Genomic DNA, 22166 nt, shown 5'->3' with positions numbered 1-22166 from the left:
TGTGTGTGTGTGTGTGTGTGCATTACGGAGGGAGGGAGGTGCAGTCTGGATAGCTAGGAGGGTGTTTTGAGGGGCAGGTGTTACAAAGATGACAGACGATACGGCAGTGGCCAAGGCTCAACAGGGGAGCTATGAACGACAGAATCGTTGCAGAGAGAGAGAGAGAGAGAGAGAGAGAGAGAGAGAGAGAGAGAGAGAGAGAGAGAGAGAGAGAGGGAAACAGAAATCCTAGGATATGACTCCATTGCTTAGTGGAAGTACTATTTGAGATGAAAGAAACGAAGGAAAATACCACACTCAAAGCAGGAGTGGACGTCGCAAGAGGATAATGGTAACATAAGGAAAACGAATTAAGGTGGGTGTGTGTGAGGCAATGTCTTCGGAGCTGGGCACAGCACAGGCGTCTGCAGAAATGAAGTCTTGAATGGAGAGAAAAAAGAGGCAAGTCAGGTCAACGGCGCATTTAAATATCCTTTATGGATGGTGTAGGAGGTGGGGTGGGGTAAATGGAAGTGGAGGTTGAATCAAGGTGGAGGTGCACGAGCTTTGAGGGGGGAGATATCGGGGGAGGCAGGGAGGGAGTAATTGGAGTTGGAGGGGAAGGGTAAGCCCAACACACACACACACACACACACACACACACATACACCGTGCTGGCTGGGGACACCATGATATTTTAAGGTTGGCAATCATGGGCCCAGCGACACGAACGTTTTAACTTGAGGGAAATTGTCTTTCATTCTGGGTTGTTTACATTAAATATGTAAGTTAATCTTTCCAATCTTGTACGTAAAGACATTCTTAAGCCGTAAACCAACATCATGTAAAATGTTTTCACCTAACTCGAACATCTCGTGTGCAGGGGGTATGCAGTTGGCCATAGCAGTTTCGACGGAGGTATTAATGTACAGATGAAACATTATAAAACCTCTCCAAATCTTGCCAAACATCGCCTGAGTTACGTCAACACCGCTTACATTCATGGACAGTGTGGCGCCGCTTCGAGCAGGGGCTTCCCTCCAACCTTTGACTAACTCTCACCAACCTCGTGCTTATCCTCTCCATTCTCCTAATTTCCTTCTCATTTTCGGGATATTTCCTAGATTTTCTGTGTCTAGCGATGAGTTTCGATTGGACTAGTGTTCATCTAAACGTTTTAGGTGTTTAAGTATGGTGGCTGGAGTGAGGTAAGTGACATGCGCGAGAGTTAGTGAAGAGAGCAGAGTACAGTTTGCCCTTAGTTGTGTTAGATGGAGGTTGTTGTGGGGAACGTTGCGTTATACCCATAAATATACCTTCATTTCTTTATGTTGTGTGCATATGCAAATGCATATATATCTTTCAGTATATAGTTTGTGTAAAGTTTATGTGGATATAAGCAATGTCAGTGTAAGGGAAGTGCATACAGCAAGAATAAATAGCGGTTTATTCTACTTTGGCTAAGCTTAGCAAGTGAACCACTTGAACAATTTTGTGTTCCATCAAATTCCACTACCTTTCGTAGCTGCATCATATCTCAGATCGTGTACAAATCCTGAAGCAGGACGGCTAGTACGGCAGTGAGGAGTGTAAAGTATAAGAAGGTCGTCAATATTGGGTAAAACGTGTATTCTGGACTAGGTGGAGTCGGACGGCGGTGCAGCTGACGTGTGCCTCGCACCACACACCACAACTACCACACTGGGTAAGTAACCGAGATGGGTAAGTTTATTGGCCTGCAGGGGAGCCCTGTTTGCAAATTTTCCTTGACAAGTTGAACAGGTGTCGTGTGTGTGTTAAGTCATGGTCCGTTCTTGGTTATGCGGGATTTTACTCATTGTAGTTCACATTTCTAGGTGTGTGTGTGTGTGTGTGTGTCGGTTGTCGGGGGTGGTCGCGCCATGTGTACAGTTAATTTAGCATCCCTGACATCTGCGCAGGGCACCTGGTGGTGTTGCTATTGCTCCCTGTGCAAATTTCCGTTGCCTCTTCCTGGGCGTCATACAACAGTCAAGTATTATCCCTCCCCCTCCCCTGCCATGTGTCGTTGGAACACACGCCCTCACTGTCTGCCCTCCACACGCTATGGAGCTGAAGTATTCAACCCTTGCATGGGAGCAGTAGACGCCATTGAGCGTCGGACCTGGCCTACCGGAGCTCAGTACCCTGTGAACCTATGAAGGCGAGGGAATGGAAGGGGGTTGTGCAGGGGGCAATTGGGGAGGGAGACTGCTCATAGGAACGTGCTGGTGGAGGGATAGGGAGGGTTGAAGGATGGTGCTGTGGATGTCTCGAGTCTCATAAAGTAGTAATAAGCCCTGAAAACGTATGTTTCAGTGCTTCCTTAGTGAATGTTTTCGCCAGAAACTTTACCAGATGATAGAAATTGCTATTTTGAGATGCCCGTACTATAGTATGAGGGAAGTTAAGTATGGAGAGGTATGCCTAATGACATTGGAGACAACAGACGGAAAACTGTGATCGCTGGGTTTCACAACTGGTAATACTTCGATGAGTCAGTTGTAGGAAACTTCTGTAAGCAAGGATCCGCTGACTGCGTCAGAATGGGCAAAGCAAACAAGAACTCACAGGTGTCAGGAGGAGTATAGTAAATAGTCCACAGATGATTTTGTTACAGGTACTGTAAATGAGCTTTTAGAGCGTCACAAGGGTTCTCAGAAAATGTCTGTTGAGACAAAGTAAACAAGGGTCTACAGACAGTGTCTTTAGGGATATAGTTAACAACGACTCACGTAATGTATGTAGGACTTTAGTGAACAACGGCTCCCAGACTGCCTATAGGGCTGTGATAAATAAGCGCCCCCGACAATGTCTAGGGCTAAACCATTGTAAACAAAGGTACGTAGACAATGTCTGCAGGGATATAAACAAAATGTTCTCAGTGTTTGTGAGGTATAGTAAACAAGAGTGTAATACGTTGTCTGTAGATTTCTTATAAATAAGGCTAAAAAGACAATGTCTGAAGGGTATTGTAAACAAAGATCTACATAATTTGTACAAGGGTAAACAAGGATCCACAGTTTCGGCTGGGGTATAGTAAACAAAGGTCCATTGATGGTGTCAGTAGGGTTAGTGTAAACAAGGGTCCTCAAACAATGACAGATATACATTGGTATAAACAATCTTCCACAGACGGATAGGAAGGGTGTACTGTAGTGTAAACAAGGTTCTGTAAGACTAGTTGGTATTTGTGTATATGCAGAGAAAAATTTCTCGCTTTTGTGAAAGGGTTCACATACAACTGTGGTTTAGAATCCAGAGATGAAATGTTTGAAGGGTTCTTACATAGGTAGAAGATTGAGAGATAGGGTCCACATATGATGCATGAGGAGTCTTAGGGTCCACATACGATGTATGAGGAGTGTCAGGGTCCTTAGACAATGCATGAGGAGTTTGAATTCATAGAGATCAGAGTGTTTGGGATTCGCGCTGGAAATGTTTGTGTGCGATGCGTGCACAAGACTCAGGCTGGGATGGATGCACAGAATGAGTATTATATGAATGAGTCAGTTTATTGAGAGTGAACATTATTATCGGTTCACAGACGGTTTAGTAGTCCACTAAGAACCCGTGGAGGTGGATGTCTGTTATTTCTGGTCTGAGGCTGATCATTTCATGTCAAAGTCCCGCAGAAAAAGGGTCACATTGATTGTCAGTGTCACTTAATTATCGAGGGGAATGGCTTGTGTGTTTATTTACTTCCTGTTGATTGTCGGCGCGCGGCACATCTGCATATTCTGATCGGTTGAATCATGTTTGGGTGCCTGGGTTCGTTCCCCCCCCCCCCCCCCACCTTTTTCCACTGGTGGGGAGAAGGGAAGCCGCAAATCGATGCTTGTCAATAGTGTTCCAGTGGGAAGTACATGAAGTGTTTACATATGTTCGGCAAGTTCAGAGGAGTCAATGTTTATATGTGTGTGTGGGGTAAGGGATGTGCCCACGTCATAGGGTCTCTTCATTCATTGGGAGGGGAGAAGGTACAGCTCAGTGTCATTGTGGAGGCATGACGGTGTCATGCACACGCTCCGTCATTCAGTGGCTTGTGGCTGGTATCTTTACAGCCCTTAACCCAGCGCGGTCCACCGAGGTAAGATTTGACCTTTTGAGGACGGCGTTGTGACCCCTTGGGCTGGATAAGAGGAGGGGGAGGGCGACTCGTCGCGCGACGGCCGATGGGTCAGAATGGCGTAGGTGCCCCACAGGTCGTGAGTGTCAGGCCGGTAGTCAGCTACCTAAACCACACCTCTCACCACTCCTCAACCAGACCCGGACCCGCTGTAACCCGAGACTCGGGCCCGGCCGATGTTTGACTCCTCCGCGTGTAGACGTGAGGCTTATTATGACTAGGCCTCGCTCTACAGGCCTAGGGTGTTACCCCAGGGGTGCTACGGCAGGAGGAGGAACCTCCATCAAAAGCTCCGAAGCTGCGAAGGGCTGAGGGGATCGATTGAGGGCGAACATGTGCTGTGGGGTGAGGGTCTGTCTGTATATATGTAGTCGAGGGCTGAGCGACCACAGGGCTCTTGACGGCGAGGCATGGTCGACTTCGGCGGCCTTGGGATGACCCCCCGCCTCCCCTCCCCCCCCCCTCACGACAAGGCAGAGGTACGGGGTAGGGAGGAGAGGGGAGTCCGGGTCACCTGTGCCAGACCTGAGCGCTACCCCCCTTCCCTCTTGAGCTCAGCTAACCTTATACACCACCGGCGCTCACCCAGCGCTCAGGAAGAGAGAGAGAGAGAGAGAGAGAGAGAGAGAGAGAGAGAGAGAGAGAGAGAGAGAGAGAGACCCTTAACTCCGTTCTTCTCAAAACACTCTAATCATAAACATTTTCCTTAAGTGTGTATGTGTGTGTGTGTGTGTGTGTGTGTGTCATATTCCTGGTACTGGGCTTCTGAGAACCTTAAAGATAATTCACTCTACTGTTAAAGGTTTGTGTTGAGGAACAAAAAAAAAGTTTTCTGCTCATTAAGAGAGACAGTCAAAGATGTTTGTGATGCCCTTCTGTACCTCTCTCTCTCTCTCTCTCTCTCTCTCTCTCTCTCTCTCTCTCTCTCTCTCTCTCTCTCTCTCTCTCTCTCACACACACACACACACACACACACACACACACGCGCACCTACAAACATTTGCTTTTTATATGAAACCATCCGAGTGGAGGTGGACCCCAAAGTGGCGGGGGGAGGGGATCGTAAGATGTCTTTTCACATGTTGCTGGGGTAGACCTGACGTCGACGTACCTCATGAGTATGTTGAGGTAGACCTGATGTCGACCTGCGTCATGAGCAGGTTGAGGTAGACCTGACGTCGACCTACCTCATGAGTAGGTTGGGGTAGACCTGACGTCGACGTACCTCATGAGTAGGTTCGGGTAGACCTGACGTCGACGTACCTCATGAGTAGGTTTAGGCAGACCTGACGTCAACGTACCTCATAAGTAGGTTGAGGTAGACCTGACATCGACGTACCTCATGAGTAGGTTCTGGTAGACCTGACGTCGACCTACCTCATGAGTAGGTTGAGGTAAACCTGACGTCGACGTACCTCATGAGTAGGTTGAGGTAGACCTGACGTCGACGTACCTCGTGAGTAGGTTGAGGTATACCTAACGTCGACGAACCTCATGAGTAGGTCGAGGTAGACCTGACGTCGACGTACCTCATAAGTAGGTTGAGGTAGACCTGACGTCGACGTACCTCATGAGTAGGTTCGGATAGACCTGACGTCGACCTACCTCATGAGTAGGTTGAGGTAAACCTGACGTCGACCTGCCTCATGAGTAGGTTCGGGTAGACCTGACGTCGACGTACCTCGTGAGTAGGTTGAGGTATACCTAATGTCGACGAACCTCATGAGTAGGTCGAGGTAGACCTGACGTCGACGTACCTCATGAGTAGGTTAAGGTAGACCTGACGTCAACATACCTCAAGAGTAGGTTGAGGTAGTTCTGACGTCGACGTACCTCATGAGTAGGTTGAGGTAGACCTGACGTCGACGTCCCTCATGACTAGGTTGAGGTAGACCTGACGTCGACCTACCTCATGAGTAGGTTGGGGTAGACCTGACGTCGACGTACCTCATGAGTAGGTTCGGGTAGACCTGACCTCGACGTACCTCATGAGTAGGTTGGGGTAGACATGACGTCGACGTACCTCATGAGTAGGCTGGGGTAGACCTGACCGACGTACCTCATGAGTAGGTTGAAGTAGACCTGACGTCGACGTACCTCATGAGTAGGTTTAGGTAGACCTGACGTCGACGTACCTCATGAGTAGGTTGAGGTAGACCTGACGTCGATGTACCTCATGAGTAGGTTGAGGCTGACCTGACGTCGACCTACCTCATTAGTAGGTTGAGGTAGATCTGACCTCCACGTACCTCATGAGGAGGTTGAGGTAGACCTGACGTCGACCTACCTCATGAGTAGGTTGAGGTAAACCTGACGACGTACCTCATGAGTAGGTTGAGGTAGACCTGACGTCGACCTACCTCATGGGTAGGTTGAGGTTGACCTGACGTCGATCTACGTCATGAGTAGGTTGGAGTAGACCTGACGTCGAGCTTCGTAATGAGTAGGTTGAGGTAGACCTGACGTCGACCTACCTCATGAGTAGGTGCGGGTAGACCTGACGTCGACCTACCTCATGAGTAGGTTGAGGTAGACCTGACCTCCACGTGCCTCATGAGGTTGAGGTAGACCTGACGTCGACATTCCTCATGAGTAGGTTGAGGTAGACCTGACGTCGACGTACCTCATGAGTAGGTTGAGGTAGACCTGACGACCTATGTCATGAGTAGGTTGAGGTAGACCTGACGTCGACCTGCCTCATGAGTAGGTTGAGGTATACCTGACATCCACGTGCCTTATGAGGAGGTTGAGGTAAACCTGACGTCGACCTACCTCATGAGTAGGTTGAGGTAAACTTGACGACGTACCTCATGAGTAGGTTGAGGTAGACCTGACGTCGACCTACCTCATGGGTAGGTTGAGGTAGACCTGACGTCGATCTACGTCATGAGTAGGTTGGAGTAGACCTGACGTCGACGTACCTCATGAGTAGGTTGAGGTAAACCTGACATCGACCTACCTTATGAGTAGGTTGAGGTAGACGTAATGTCGACTTAGCTCATGAGTAGGTTGGGTAGACCTGGCGTCGACCTACCTCGAGACGGTTGGGTTAGACCTGACGTCGACGTACCTCATGAGTGGGTTGGATTAGATGACGTCGACCTACGTCATGAGTAGGTTGAGGACCTGACTTCGACGTACCTCATGAGTAGGTTGAGGTAGACCTGACGTCGGCTAACCTCATGAGCAGGTTGGGGTAGACCTGACGTCGACGTACCTCATGAGTAGGTTGAGGTAGACCTGACATCGACCTACCTCATGAGTAGGTTGAGGTTGACCTGACGTCGATCTACGTCATGAGTAGGTTGGAGTAGACCTGACGTCGACGTACCTCATGAGTAGGTTGAGTTAGACCTGACGTCGACGTACCTCATGAGTAGGTTGAGGTAGACATGACATCGACCTACCTCATGAGTAGGTTGAGGTAGACCTGACGTCGACTTAGCTCATGAGTGGGTTGGGTTAGATGACGTCGACCTGCCTCATGAGTAGGTTGGGGTAGACCTGACGTCGACCTACCTCATGAGTAGGTTGGGTAGACCTGACGTCGACGTACCTCTTGAGTAGGTTGGGTTAGATGACGTCGACGTACCTCATGAGTAGGTTGAGGTTGACCTGACGTCGATCTACGTCATGAGTAGGTTGGAGTAGACCTGACGTCGACGTACCTCATGAGTAGGTTGAGGTAGACCTTACGTCGACCTACCTTATGAGTAGGTTGGGGTAGACCTGATTTCGACCTACCTCATGAGTAGGTTGAGGTAGACCTGACGTCGACCTACCTCATAAGTAATTTGAGGTACACATGACGTCGACCTACCTCATGAGTAGGTTGAGGTAGACCTGACGTCGATGTACCTCATGAGTAGGTTGGGGTAGATCTAACGTTGATCTACCTCATGAGTAGGTTGAGGTAGACCTGACGTCGACTTAGCACATGAATAGGTTGGGGTAGACCTGACGTCGACCTATCGAGTAGGTTGGGTTAGACCTAACGTCGACGTACTTCATGAGTAGGTTGGGTTAGATGACGTCGACCTACCTCATGAGTAGGTTGCGGTAGACCTGACGTCGACCTGCCTCATGAGTAGGTTCGGGTAGACCTGACGTCGACCTACCTCATGAGTAGGTTGAGGTTGACCTGACGTCGACCTACCTCATGAGTAGGTTCGGGTAGACCTGACGTCGACCTACCTCATAAGTAGGTTGGGGTAGACTTGACGTCAACCTACCTCATGAGTATGTTAGGGTAGCCCTAACGTCGACCTTCCTCATGAGTAGGTTGATGTAGACCTGAGGTCGACCTAGCTCATGCGTAGGTTGGGGTAGACCTGACGTCGATCTACGTCATGAGTAGGTTTGGGTAGACCTGACGTCAACCTACCTCATGAGTAGTTTGAGGTAGATCTGACGTCGACCCACCTCATGGGTAGGTTGAGGTTGACCCGACGTCGATCTACGTCATGAGTAGGTTTGGGTAGACCTGACGTCGACCTACCTCATAAGTAGGATGGGGTAGACCTGACGTTTACCTAGCTCATGAGTAGGTTGAGGTAGACCTGACGACCTACCTCATAAGTTGGCTGGGGTACACATGACGTCGACGTACCTCATGAGTAGGTTGAGGTAGACCTGACGTCGACCTACCTCATGAGTAGGACGGGGTAGACCTGACGTCGACGTACCTCTTGAGTAGGTTGGGGTATACCTGACGTCGACGTACCTCTTGAGTAGGTTGGGTTAGATGACGTCGACGTACCTCATGAGTAGGTTGAGGTTGACCTGACGTCGATCTACGTCATGAGTAGGTTGGAGTAGACCTGACGTCGACGTACCTCATGAGTAGGTTGAGGTAGACCTTACGTCGACCTACCTCATGAGTAGGTTGGGGTAGACCTGATTTTGACCTACCTCATGAGTAGGTTGAGGTAGACCTGACGTCGACCTACCTCATAAGTAATTTGAGGTACACATGACGTCGACCTACCTCATGAGTAGGTTGAGGTAGACCTGACGTCGATGTACCTCATGAGTAGGTTGGGGTAGATCTAACGTCGATCTACCTCATGAGTAGGTTGAGGTAGACCTGACGTCGACTTAGCTCATGAATAAGTTGGGGTAGACCTGACGTCGACCTATCGAGTAGGTTGGGTTAGACCTAACGTCGACGTACCTCATGAGTAGGTTGGGTTAGATGACGTCGACCTACCTCATGAGTAGGTTGCGGTAGACCTGACGTCGACCTGCCTCATGAGTAGGTTCGGGTAGACCTGACGTCGACCTACCTCATGAGTAGGTTGAGGTTGACCTGATGTCGATCTACCTCATGAGTAGGTTCGGGTAGACCTGACGTCGACCTACCTCATAAGTAGGTTGGGGTAGACTTGACGTCAACCTACCTCATGAGTATGTTAGGGTAGCCCTAACGTCGACCTTCCTCATGAGTAAGTTGATGTAGACCTGAGGTCGACCTAGCTCATGCGTAGGTTGGGGTAGACCTGACGTCGACCTACCTCATGAGTAGTTTGAGGTAGATCTGACGTCGACCCACCTCATGGGTAGGTTGAGGTTGACCCGACGTCGATCTACGTCATGAGTAGGTTTGGGTAGACCTGACGTCGACCTACCTCATAAATAGGATGGGGTAGACCTGACGTTTACCTAGCTCATGAGTAGGTTGAGGTAGACCTGACGACCTACCTCATAAGTTGGCTGGGGTACACATGACGTCGACGTACCTCATGAGTAGGTTGAGGTAGACCTGACGTCGACCTACCTCATGAGTAGGCGGAGGTAGACCTGACGTCGACCTACCTTATGAGTAGGTTCGGGTAGACCTGACGTCGACCTACCTCATAAGTAGGTTGGGGTAGACTTGACGTCGACCTACCTCATGAGTAGGTTGGGGTAGACCTAACGTCGACCTTCCTAATGAGTAGGTTGATGTAGACCTGACGTCGACCTAGCTCATGCGTAGGTTGGGTAGACCTGACGTCGACCTACCTCATGAGTAGGTTGAGGTAGATCTGACGTCGACCTACCTCATGAGTAGGTTGAGGTAGACCTGACGTCGACCTACCTCATAAGTAGGTTTGGGTACGCATGATGTCGACCTACCTCATGAGTAGGTTGGGGTAGACCTGACGTCGACCTACCTCCTGAGTAGGTTGGGGCAGACCTAACGACGATCTACCTCATGAGTAGGTTGAGGTAGACCTGGTCGGCCGACTTCACGACTGGTGAATGAAGGTGATTTTTTTATATTCATTTTTCTTTTCATTTGTCTGTTACTTGCTGTGTAACATGAGCCCCCCCCCCTTCCGTCCCCCTTGTAGTAACGCAGCATCAGTCTGTTACAGCGTGACATTTCCTCGGGCGGATGCACGTAAGTAATGGTCAGGTCGGGACGGTGAGGATGCACGAGAACGATGGAGCAAATATTGGTGATGTAATGGGCGCAAGGCAGAGGGACGTGGGTGTACTCTGCGTGGACCTGATGTGTGTCAAGGTTCGCCGGTTTATTGTCGATAGATAGATAGATAGAGAGATAGATAGATAGATAGATAGATAGAGAGAGAGAGAGAGAGAGAGAGAGAGAGAGAGAGAGAGAGAGAGAGAGAGAGAGAGAGAGAGAGAGAGACCGATTTAGCTGCAGCCGCTACCGCCATTCAGGCGTGTGTAAGGTCATGTCAACAAGAGAGGGTCTGCTCTGGGGATTAAGGAGAGCGGAGGAATGGCAATGAAAATATATAACCGTATCTGGTCAAGTTCTGAACTGTTTCACTTACTTATTGATCAAAAGGAAATTTAGTGGGAAAGAAATGAAGTGTACTGGCCTGTGGTCCGCATACTCAAATAGCCCAGCGATGCACAAGAAGAGAGAACACCGTAAACATCAGCAGCCCAAGACTCTTCACCCCCTTTCTTGCGATCGTCAGAAACACCACATGATGCACAGCCTCCGGAGATAGAGAAGTTTAAAACGGCTCTGGACAGGTACTTTCAAAGTGTAAGGAAACAGGTAGGCTCAGGGGAGCGGCGTGGGCCTGAGGGACGCTGCTACAACAGCCTGGTGGATCTACGACCCAGCCCAGCAATTTGGGCCCATCATGGCCTGTGGGGTGTAGACATTTAGAGACTATACCAGCAGGTACTTGCCCATCCTTCACCCATGGTATCAAAGAATTTCGTTGTCTTATATTAACAAAACCTTATAGACTTAATGAATTAATTGTATTGAGGCCGCAATCCGTAGATCTTGCCATTGTGCGGTCTGGTAGACCTCTACTGTGGTCCGTACAGTTGGCTGTACTTGAAGGTAACGTGTGAAACAAAGTCGCGGATCATTACATGATTCTCTGCCATTTGTATTCCTTGGCTTTATATAATTGATGACGATATATATTGTTACGCAACACTGGATAACGCTATTTTAAAGTTAAGGGATGAAATTAAACACCAGGACTAAAACTACTTATATTACAAGAAATAAAGAATACAAGACAAAAGAAACACATTACTTGGGCACAGATTTTTACTTTAACGCTTAACAATCCAGGTAAGATTTCAAACCAGGAGATCTCTTCCATTTATAACAACTCGACTGTGAAAACATGACACAAAATAGCCGTTATCGGTGGGCAGTTCTACAAAACCACTTACAATACACGGCTACACTCGGACTCTACACGACATACTCCACCACCGCATAGTTAGTGTAGTGCCCCATCACTCAATACGAAGGCGGTGATCGTAGTGGCTACTGGGTTGAGACGAGTGGGAACCCACATTACCTGCTGGGCATGTGATGGCTGAAGGAATCATGGCCAAGCAGTCGTTAGGGCCTTTTATTGAAGGGGAACCAGCCGGGAGCTGCCAGCCCCACCCTGACCTGCCTCACATCGGTTGTGATGGTTGTGATTGGGTGAAATGACCACATACAATTAGTCTTGATTGGTCAAAGTCGGATCGTCATGCCCTCATCGCGACTGTGATGGCTGGATGTCCGGCCCTGCATCTCGCCGATGAAACGGTTGGCTATCTTTCCTAGGCATGACCTCTTGGCTGACCCCGGCCGGTTGCCGTCGCAGGCGAGGAAAAATTAAGAGGTATGTTATTGTTTGTTTGTTTGTTTGCTGGTTTATACCAGCACCACACAGTTACTTTTGGTCAAATCTTTCCCGTTTACTTTTTTTTGACGTTATTATATTGGTGATTGTCACAGCTTTGGGGTCGTTGGTGGGGCCCTGGTTGGTTTGTTGGTTCGTTCGCTCGCTCATGTCTTTGCTGTTAGTGTCCCAGCGACCGCTCGGCCAACGACTAGCGTACCACCCGTGTTGTCAGGTGTACCTAACGCCCTGACCATGGCAATGTGAGCTTAAGCACGACGGTACGACCCCTTTGGTATGATAGTCTGGCCTTTGACCTGACCCTTAAAGAGTCAAAGGTCAAAGGCCAGGCCATCATATCCAAGGGTCATGCTCAAGGGATAAGCTGAACTTGAGCTGTAGGTCACCTGTGGCTGGTTTTGGAAGTTGATATTTGCCCGTGTGTGGACTGGATCCTGCAAGTGAATTTTGGGATCCTGCAGACTGTTTGTTGCCGTGGCGCCGCGCACATATCCCACCAGTTTCCTCTGGTGTACAGCCGGTGGTTTCAGGCTCTTCGCTTCCCAAGTCTCGTGTCTGGTAATCCATGATATATTCAGCTTGTATCTTACGATGGCCTCGGAGTATTTACTGCACATCCCCTCCTGCCATCAGCTCTGACTGTGGAGGAGTAGAAAAGAGTCCGTCGTCAAGTTAGGTCCGAGATCGAGCTGTAGAGGTGGAGGTCCTCTCAAAGTTATCTTCAGGTAAGTTAAGGTCCCATACCCAGCTGTAGGGGTAGAGGACCTCCGAAACCATCGTAAGGTATACGTAAGGTAAAGCAAGATAGAACTTCAGTATAGAAGTCTTTTAAAGATACCAGTATGGAAGTGAGTGAACTGATGGAAGCAGACATGGTGACAGTGGTTTAGCTGAGGCGCGTCATAGGAAGCAGGGAGAAGACGTCGGTTGACCCAGGTAACGCTGGAGACTTTATTAGGTGCATGTCTGCCGTCTAGGTCAGCAGAGTATTGATTTCAACCCCTCGGGCACGACGGCACGACCCTGGAGCAAGGAGGCACGGCGGTTGAGTGTGATGTCCCGTGAATAACATCATGGTAGAGCAGAACATCATACCGAAAGGATTGTACCGTCGTACTGTCGTAAAGTGTCGTGCTTCGTGCTCAAGGCTCGTGCTCTCGGTCTCGAGAATCGCACCGTCGTACCTCTATGGTAAATTGTCGCATCTTCGTGCGTCACACACTCACTCTTAGTGGCTTTCACGGTCCATTCTTCGTGCCAGTTTGTATCTCAATTTTGGGTTGATTGATGATAAAGGACTTTAGATTGTTTTTAATGGTTCTCCTGACCTACAGCTGGTGGTGAGTGCTGACCATGTTTCCTAAACAAGAAGTGGGAATATTGGAGACAGCGTCTTTTCGCTGTGGAAACACAGTCCCGTATCTCCTGTGTCAGTGTCGAGCAGTAATGATGACGGGGACGGCTTACCGAGTTCGCTGGCGTCATGACTTTCCGTCCATGTGTTTTCCGTTCATTATTATTATTAAAGTTTATTGGACACAAACTGATATCGTGTTACATCATTAACACAACAGTGTTACATCATTTACATTCATAGATTTTCTGCCGTGATGACGTCACAGCTTGAGAATTTGAATTTGTTGGTGTGGTTCTCACCAGCTAACCTGAGACGCGGGTGATGCCCGGCTGTAGCAGACCTTATCTCACCACAGGAGACATTTTCATATCGGTCCCGGTATCGTCAGCAGATTAGATTCTGAGCTGAGGATGTCTAATGTTATTATCAGTATCCTTCTGGGCCACTGGTAGAGAGGCGAGGCAAGTGTAGTACCTGGGGCGTTAGTAACATCCTTTTGACTATTACTTGTGTGCTACGGGGGAAAGTTTTACACTCGTGTTACCCCGTCTCTTCTACCTTGTATATGATTATGTAATATGTCTTTACTGCTGCACACACACACACACACACACACACACACACACGTTTAAAAGATATGTTTGATAGAGATGGTTCAAAAGATATGGTACCACGAGTGTAAGACTCCCTTTCTCGTACAGTACAAATAGGAAAATACACTCTCAAGCCTAAGTCGAGCTAGTGAGATGCCGCTTGTGTTGGGACTTCAAATACGCCCAGCGATCATTTTGCTTGGCGTCCGTTACGGACTGACAGTGTTCTGGGTCCCCATTGGACCAGCTGGAGTTTTGGGCCTCTTGGTTTTGGTTATTTCCCGAACGCTGAATGAGTTTCTGACACCCCCTTGATGACCTGGACCCGACCACACGGTCCGGCCCGGCAAGGAGTGCAAACATTTTTTCCTTATTATTTATTTACACATTCATTTACCGGATGTGTCCTGAGCGTTTGTTGTGTTGTACAGGCTGTAAACTCGTTGAACTTGTTTCCAAAAAGCTCCAGTTAAGGGTCTTCGTTACGTATCAGTATTTTCTACTTCATCTACTTTAATCCCCATAACTGGTTCCTTAATTATCACTGACGACGCTTGACATAAAAGGTACAAAGGATATATATATATATATATATATATATATATATATATATATATATATATATATTATACTTTGTCACTGTCTCCCGCGTTAGCAAGGTAGTGCAAGGAAACAGACTAAAGAATGGCCCAACCCACCCACATACACATGTATATACATACACGTCCACACACGCACATATACATACCTATACATTTTAACGTATACATATATATACATACACAGACATATGCATGATAGACTGAGTGTGAACGAGTCTATCATGTATATGTCTGTGTATGTATATATATACATACACACACACACACACACACACACACACACACGCACACACACACACACACGCACACACACACACACATACACACATATATATATGTTGAAAAAATTTGTAAAATGATAAGTTTATGAACGCTCGTTGTAAGTTTTGGACAATCGTGGCTAGAAATTGTACAGACCTTACACGCAGTATCTTGGGGTTGGGGTCATCCTGGGATGAGGGTCATCCTGTGGTTAGGGGTCAATCCCAACAGCTTGGTAACTTCCATGGTGGAGGGGAGGTCGTGAAGGGGGAGGGAGGGGAGGGGGTAGTTCATCAGGTGTGTTGGGTTTCTCTCCCACATCACCTTCTCTCCCACCCCGACCCTGGCCGTAGCCCTACATCCCACGCCACCCGTCCCCCCACACCTCCCACTTGACCCCGGCCATGACCCCTCCCCCACTGCTTATCTGAGTCATGCAGATTGTTAAGGCTGCCAGAATCATCTGTTTTGCGATAACGTAACCCATATGTCAGCGTTTTGCACTGTCTCCGTATTTACTTGGCAGCCATAGCGAAGGAGTGCAAATTGTGTTGATTGGGTTTTCGTTCAACTGTGATGCGAGATGCGAGTTTTTGCCGTTGGTTCGTTTGTTGAACGATATCTGATCTGAGAAACATAAGATGCTCTTCCTGACTGCTGCTTTCGAACGCTGTCCCTTGTAGGCGAGTCTGGCACCAGGCTGGGTGTTGTGATGGCCTGGGCTGCCACATGTACGTGAGCGCCATGGAAACACAGGAAGCATTGGCGCCTCGCCTCTCAATTTGACTGACAGAAAGATACACTTCATTTGGCCTCCCTCTGAAGGTGTTGGACAGAAATTGAAAGTTCCTGAATTTTTCTTTTTCAATCCACCAAAAGGAAAATGTATATTTTCTGAGAATTGTTGTTAGATGTTATTTGATGTTATGCATATTCTGGCTTCGTCTCATTGACCCTGTAAATGTTTCGAGTTCGCCTCATTGACCCATCATTGCCTGAGTGTCTTATTATTTGAGACAGTTGTAGGTGCTGTCTAATGATGGAGCCGTGTGATTACTGTTTGTGTTACGAGGAAACAGTTTTTAACTCGTGTTGCCCCATCTCTTAACCTTGTATGAATGTACCATGTCTTTCCTCTTGTGTATGCGCACACACACACACACACACACACACACACACACACACACACACACACACACACACACACACACACACAAGTCTATGTCAGGAGCCCATTTTCTTGACCAGCACATGGGGAGCTGGGTGAACTGTGGACCGGCTCTCGCCACAAGGATTCGAACCTGTGCGGGTTTGATCCGAGGCGGCCCGTGCTCACATGACGGTCACTGACGCTAACCACTATAACCACTGAGTTCCTTGTGTGTGTGTGTGTGTGTGTGTGTGTGTGGAGAAGAAACAAACCTGACTACTGCATCAGACCAGCGAGGCTGTGAAGACTGCTCTGGACCTGAGGGCTGCGACTTCCAACAGTTTACTGGAAGATAGATTGTTTATTGACCACAACAAGATAAGATTGACATTAAGCATACATAAATACAATTAAACGTTAAATCTAAAGTAACAATAGTCACTAAATCCACTTTTAATGTTGATAATGTAGTCCACAGAATATTATCTTAAAGTTATTTAATCATACATTTCTAATATCTTAAAAATTATTTCACAACATGTATCATGGGGAAAATCAGGTGCAAAAAGATCCTCTAATCTTATGAAGTTATACATATGTCTGATGTTCTGTGTCAAAGAACAATTTTCAATCACATGCCTCTCAGTTTGTACACCTCCGCCACAAATACACACATGTTCTTCAAAAGGTATGCGGCCACGTCCCCTTTTATTCCAGCGACCTGTTTCAACACTTAAACTGTGGCCGCTTACACGGAAGCGCGTAAATGCAATGCGGTTGGACTCTGGTATCAGATGTGTTTTAGTGTATACGTCATGTACCTGGGTTGAGCTCTTTATATATGATACACCTTGAGGAGCTGGAATTTTCAATTGCGTTATGTACATTTTTAATTAAGGAAGTTAGGTCAGGAGGGCGGTTATCAATGGAATTTTGAATATGTTTCCCCATGTGTGTATTGGTACTGGTTATAACACGGATGGAAAGTGTTACGGGATCATCTGGCATATCTAATCTTTGGGACCACATACTGTTGAAAAACTTGTGCTGTTTAAACTTAAATCTGGGAGTGAAGGATATCCAGCTTCCGCATAGCATATCGAATTTGATGTAGTTTTCCTGACCCCTAGTAGTTGTTTTATGGCCCAATTGTACAGTATGATAACAGGTTTGATATCAGCACTTACCCAAGACTCGCATCCATACAGTAAGGACGACATCATGGCAGCATCAAGGACTCGTCGTTTAACAATAAACAACGACCTAACCCAGCTGCAGTGAGCCGTGCAAAGTAGGTTGTAGAAGACCCTTCCCTCTTCCCCGAAGACCACGCCAAGTATATAAGCTACCGAGAGCATGGAAATATGTTATCGTTATCCCAAACCTTAAAACGGGAAAACATGGCGAATACCGTCCAATATCCCTGATCTGTTGCCTCTGTAAAACATTTATAAGGATGTCCTTAATCGTGTGTTGTATCTGATAGGCGACACGTGTACTTCAGGTACTTCGCAGAAGAATGAATTTCAGGTCAACTTGGTTACGTTACGCTCGCTATACTATTTTTCATCGTTATATTACTAGTGTAAATAAGAGTGAGGTTACCTTCACGCCCTTGAAGACAAGGCTGAGCGAGAGGTGAAGGAGTAATGTACGGCAGATGGATTGACTGCCTCTTGAGAGTGACATATATATGATGAGCGTCCGTGGTGTTACCTGCTTCATCTTGCAACAAGCCACACTCATCACTTAGCGTGGTCGTTTGGGTTGCCTTTACTACCCCTTCCTTCCCCACTGCTCTGCTTACCCCCCCCCCCTCCCCCCCACACACAAATCAGGCTGTTGGGGTTGGGTGTTCGTTTTGGTCAACCAAGTTGTTTGGGGAGCCGTGGCCCGAAGGCCCAAGGAGCCTGGCTGGTTATAGATCTTTCCAGTCCCAGGCTGCTGGCACGGTTGTACGACCCTTGAACACGACTGTGCGGCCCCTTGGCCACGAAGGTATGAATCCTTGAACACGACGGCACGACCCTTGATCACGACAGCACGACCCTTGAGCACGACGGTACGACCCTTGAGCACGACGGCACGACCCTTGATCACGACGGTACGACCCATGATCACGACGGCACGACCCTTGATCACGACGGTACGACCCTTGATCACAAGGGCACGACCCTTGATCACGACGGCACGACCCATGATCACGACGCCACGAGCCTTGAGCACGACGGTACGACCCTTGATCACAACGGTACGACTCTTGAGCACGACGGTACTACATTTGAACACGACGGTACGACTCTTATGCAACATGATTATTGTTAGGTTCGTACCTTCATGCTGAAGGTGTGGGGTTGAAGGAGGAAGGCTTAGGACGGGGGACGCCGACAATACCAGTGCGCAACCTGTATGTTATCTTACCCCTCCCCCTCCCTCTTGGGTGTGTGTGTGTGTGTGTGTGTGTGTGTGTGTGACGTGTGTGTGTGTGTGACGTGTGTGTGTGTGTGTGTGTGTGTGTGTGTGTGTGTGACGTGTGTGTGTGTGTGTGTGTGTGTGACGTGGAGGTCTGGTGTTGAGGAGGAAAGGGGGAGGGGGGTAGGAGGGAGGGGGATGGAGAGGCGGCTTAGGACGACACTGGAGGAGGAGGAGGAGGAGGAGGAGGAGGGGCTGATCGATGCTTCTCATGGTGTGGCACCGCCCCTCCAGCCACACCGCCACACCTTGTGCCACTCTGTAGCTACGGCAGAGGGGATGAGGAGGAGCTGCTTCTCCTTCACCCACTTCCTCACGTCACCACATGGATCCCTATTCCCTCATACTCTCCCGTTATTGACCCATTACCCAGTCCTGCATGACGTGGGAGGAACGCACCAATGTGTGTGTCTGGTGCAGGTGACCATAGTGTGCTGGGAGAGAAAGAAGGCTGGTGACGTTTGTGTGTGTGTGTGTGTGTGTGTGTGTGTGTGTGTGTGTGTGTGTGTAGGTTCTGGAAGAGACCGGTTGCCACTGACTCATACACTCCCGCTGGATGTTACCACATGAGTGACATGGGACTCTCACTACCGCTACGCGTGACGTCATGGAGTGCCTCCTCCTCGCTGGCAGGGGACGCTGACGGCATCGTAGGACCGGGATATCACTCAACACAGCTTAGTACTGCTTCACCAGGTCGAGAACTCTGACTTAATGGCCCGAGACTATGCCCTCTCCACGTGACAAAGATCTGCTGAAGGAGGAGAAAGGGCGTGTGCGCTGCATGTACAAACGACCCTGTCCCTCCTTCAGTAGATTTTCCCCCTTGTTTGAAAGGTGTTTCTCGGATGATAGATTTCCCGGTTCGCGCCTGACCGAAGCTATACCGAATCCTCAATCCTCGGCGGAGGCGGAGTGTTCGGTACTGCTTCGACCGAGCACGAACAACAAAGACGTCTTACATAAATCTTCCCCACCCACGTACACTCGAGTCAAAACTCTCATATATATATATATATATGTGTGTGTGTGTGTGTGTATTTATCTGTTTATTGTGGATATTAAAGAGTCAGGTGGTGGGAAGTGATCCGTCATTAACTCAGTCGAAAACCTGATAATTGTTGACCGGAAACGCGCCTCACTTGACACATCTAGGACTTCTCCTTGTCCCCGGCCAAGAAATTAATTCCGTCAAATTATCCTGGGGCACAACTGGCCATGAGATATATACGCGCAAGTGGTCATGACTAGGGGCTGACAGATGGCCTTTGCAATCTGTCATGAGACGGGAGAATACTCTGGATTGTATTGTTTGTCGGTAAATGGATTATATTTTCGGTAATTATGTTGTGTATATATATATTTTCTCTAATTGGATTCGAACTGAGGGTGACAGTAGACAAGTTGATTTTAATGGCTCGCATGTCTGGCACAACAGATCATGACGTGGTCACTACATATTGTTTTTTCATCAAGGAATTAATTGTGTTTTGTACACTTGGTCGCAGGTGTACATGTAAATATTTGGTTCGAGATGTTTTGACCTCCCTGAGTGATATCGGAGATTGCCTCCCTGAGTGACATCAGATAAAGATTTACCTCCCTTAGTGACATCTGATGGAGGGGAGTACCTCCCTTAGTGACATCTGATGGAGGGGAGTACCTCCCTAAGTGAATATACCTGATGAAGTTCTCACGCCCACAGCCCGGGGTTGGTCCAGGCTGCTGGGGTGGGTTGTTGGTAGATCAGGCTGTTGGAAGCCGCAGCACACAGGCCCACATAGCCCCCACAGCCTGGCTGATGTGGTACACTTTGTAGGTACTTGTCCAGTGCACTCTTGACCTTCTCTGCTGTGCTTCCCAGGCTGTTTCTGATGATAGCTGGCAAGGTGTTAAAGAGTCTTGGGCCCCGCATGTTTAAGGTGTTCTCTCATTTTGTGCATATGGCACCGGCACCTTTGGATCTCAGCAGTAGTATTCTACAGTCTCCCATGCCTGTCGTGCCAATATGACGTTATTTTCCAATGTAAGTTGAGAACCAGGCCTTCTAGAATTTTCCAGGTATAGATGATGATATATATCTGCCGTCTGCGCTCCAGGGAAATAGCCAAAGAGATTTCAGTCGTTCCCAGTGATTTAATTCCTTTACCACATAAATATAGGATATGAAAAATATCTGAATACTTTCTAAATCCGTGATCTCACCCGCCTTTTAAGGTAATGTTACAACGCTGCTATATTAAATTCGTGAAAAAATTGCTTTGAATGATATCATCATTGTTTTTTCTTCCCTTTTCTTAAAAGTCCGCAGGATCCAACCTGCACAAGGCAACCGTTGTTTCATTGTGTTCGCTGAAGGTTAGTTTGTTAGACATAATTACTGAAAGGTCTTTCACATGTGAATGTTGTATGATAGCGTCTGTGTTTCTCCTGGATTATGTGATGTTTTTGATTTATTAATTTTCCTCGTAGCGGAGAGGACTCGAAACTTACATAGCATGTTGTTCTCGGTGATCCAGTCATATAATGTGTTTCTGTCTCCTTGTAGCCTTTCGGCATCTTCTACTGATGTGATTTTCATACTTATTCTTGTATCATCAGCAGAGTATGATATGAAACTGTGGCTTGGGTTTTTATGAATGTCAGATGAGGAACAAGAGGGGTGCAGGTACACTTACTTTGGGGGACTGAGCGTTCTCCTGTGGAGGCACAGGAAATGGCTTGGTTTACAACTACGTGTTGTCATCTAGTAGCTAAAACGTTGTTTATCTATCTCCCAATTTTTTTGTTTATTCTCATCTTTCGCATTTTATGTGCTATTGACACCATGGTCACATTGTCAAATACTTTTGCGCAGTCTGTGTAAATTATGTCACCTCTTTCTTTGTTTTCCAGAACTTCAATAATTCTCTAATGGTCAAGCAACTGTGAGAGAAAACACTGATACTATGTTGTTCTGGGTTAGGTAGATTATTCACGTCTATAATTAAGTCACCTTGCCTCTTGTAACTCTCGAAAATTTTCGTGATGTTCGATGTTAATGCTGTCGATCGATACTTATTTGGGACTATTTTGCTTCCAACCTTGTGGAGTGGGGCGATGTGGGTCAGTTTCAGACTATTGGGAAAGATGCCAGAATCAAGACTTCTTTTTCGGGTGTAGGATATTTGGCGCAAGTACTACAGGTATCACTCTTGCATTTGTTTCCAAGGACTGAGTTCGGATGGAGGGGAATTACTCTCCCTGAATGCAATCGGATGGAGAGGAATTATCTCTCTTTAGTGGCATCGGATTATTATCAGATTCTTTACAACGTATAACTGTGGTGCAGATGCCAACCACTTGTAAACAGCTCTAGAAGATGGTGGCGTCTCGGTGTTTCAACGCTCTGGTTGATCTAGACTCCACAACTACTTTTATCTACTACGGCGGCTGTCTCCAGTGACAAGTTTATCGTGGAAGTTCAGCTTCGACTC

The 22166-nt window shown here is 47.8% G+C and overlaps 1 protein-coding gene across 6 annotated transcripts in view; it reads left to right on the top strand.

Annotated features, from left to right (window-relative positions):
• The first annotated feature begins 1217 nt into the window (after positions 1-1217).
• The window catches only part of shn (zinc finger schnurri), a 268460-nt gene continuing 247511 nt past the window's right edge, over positions 1218-22166 (top strand). For all 6 annotated transcript variants that reach the window (XM_071665262.1, XM_071665263.1, XM_071665257.1 and 3 more), the window contains exon 1: positions 1218-1684. The gene's annotated coding sequence lies outside the window, so the exon portion shown is untranslated. The remainder of the gene's footprint in view (positions 1685-22166) is intronic.

This window comes from Panulirus ornatus, chromosome 9 (genome assembly GCF_036320965.1).
Source record: "Panulirus ornatus isolate Po-2019 chromosome 9, ASM3632096v1, whole genome shotgun sequence".
Taxonomy (NCBI): domain Eukaryota; kingdom Metazoa; phylum Arthropoda; class Malacostraca; order Decapoda; family Palinuridae; genus Panulirus; species Panulirus ornatus.
Note: the sequence above shows the minus strand (reverse complement) of the source record. Positions and strands in the feature narration are given on the sequence as shown.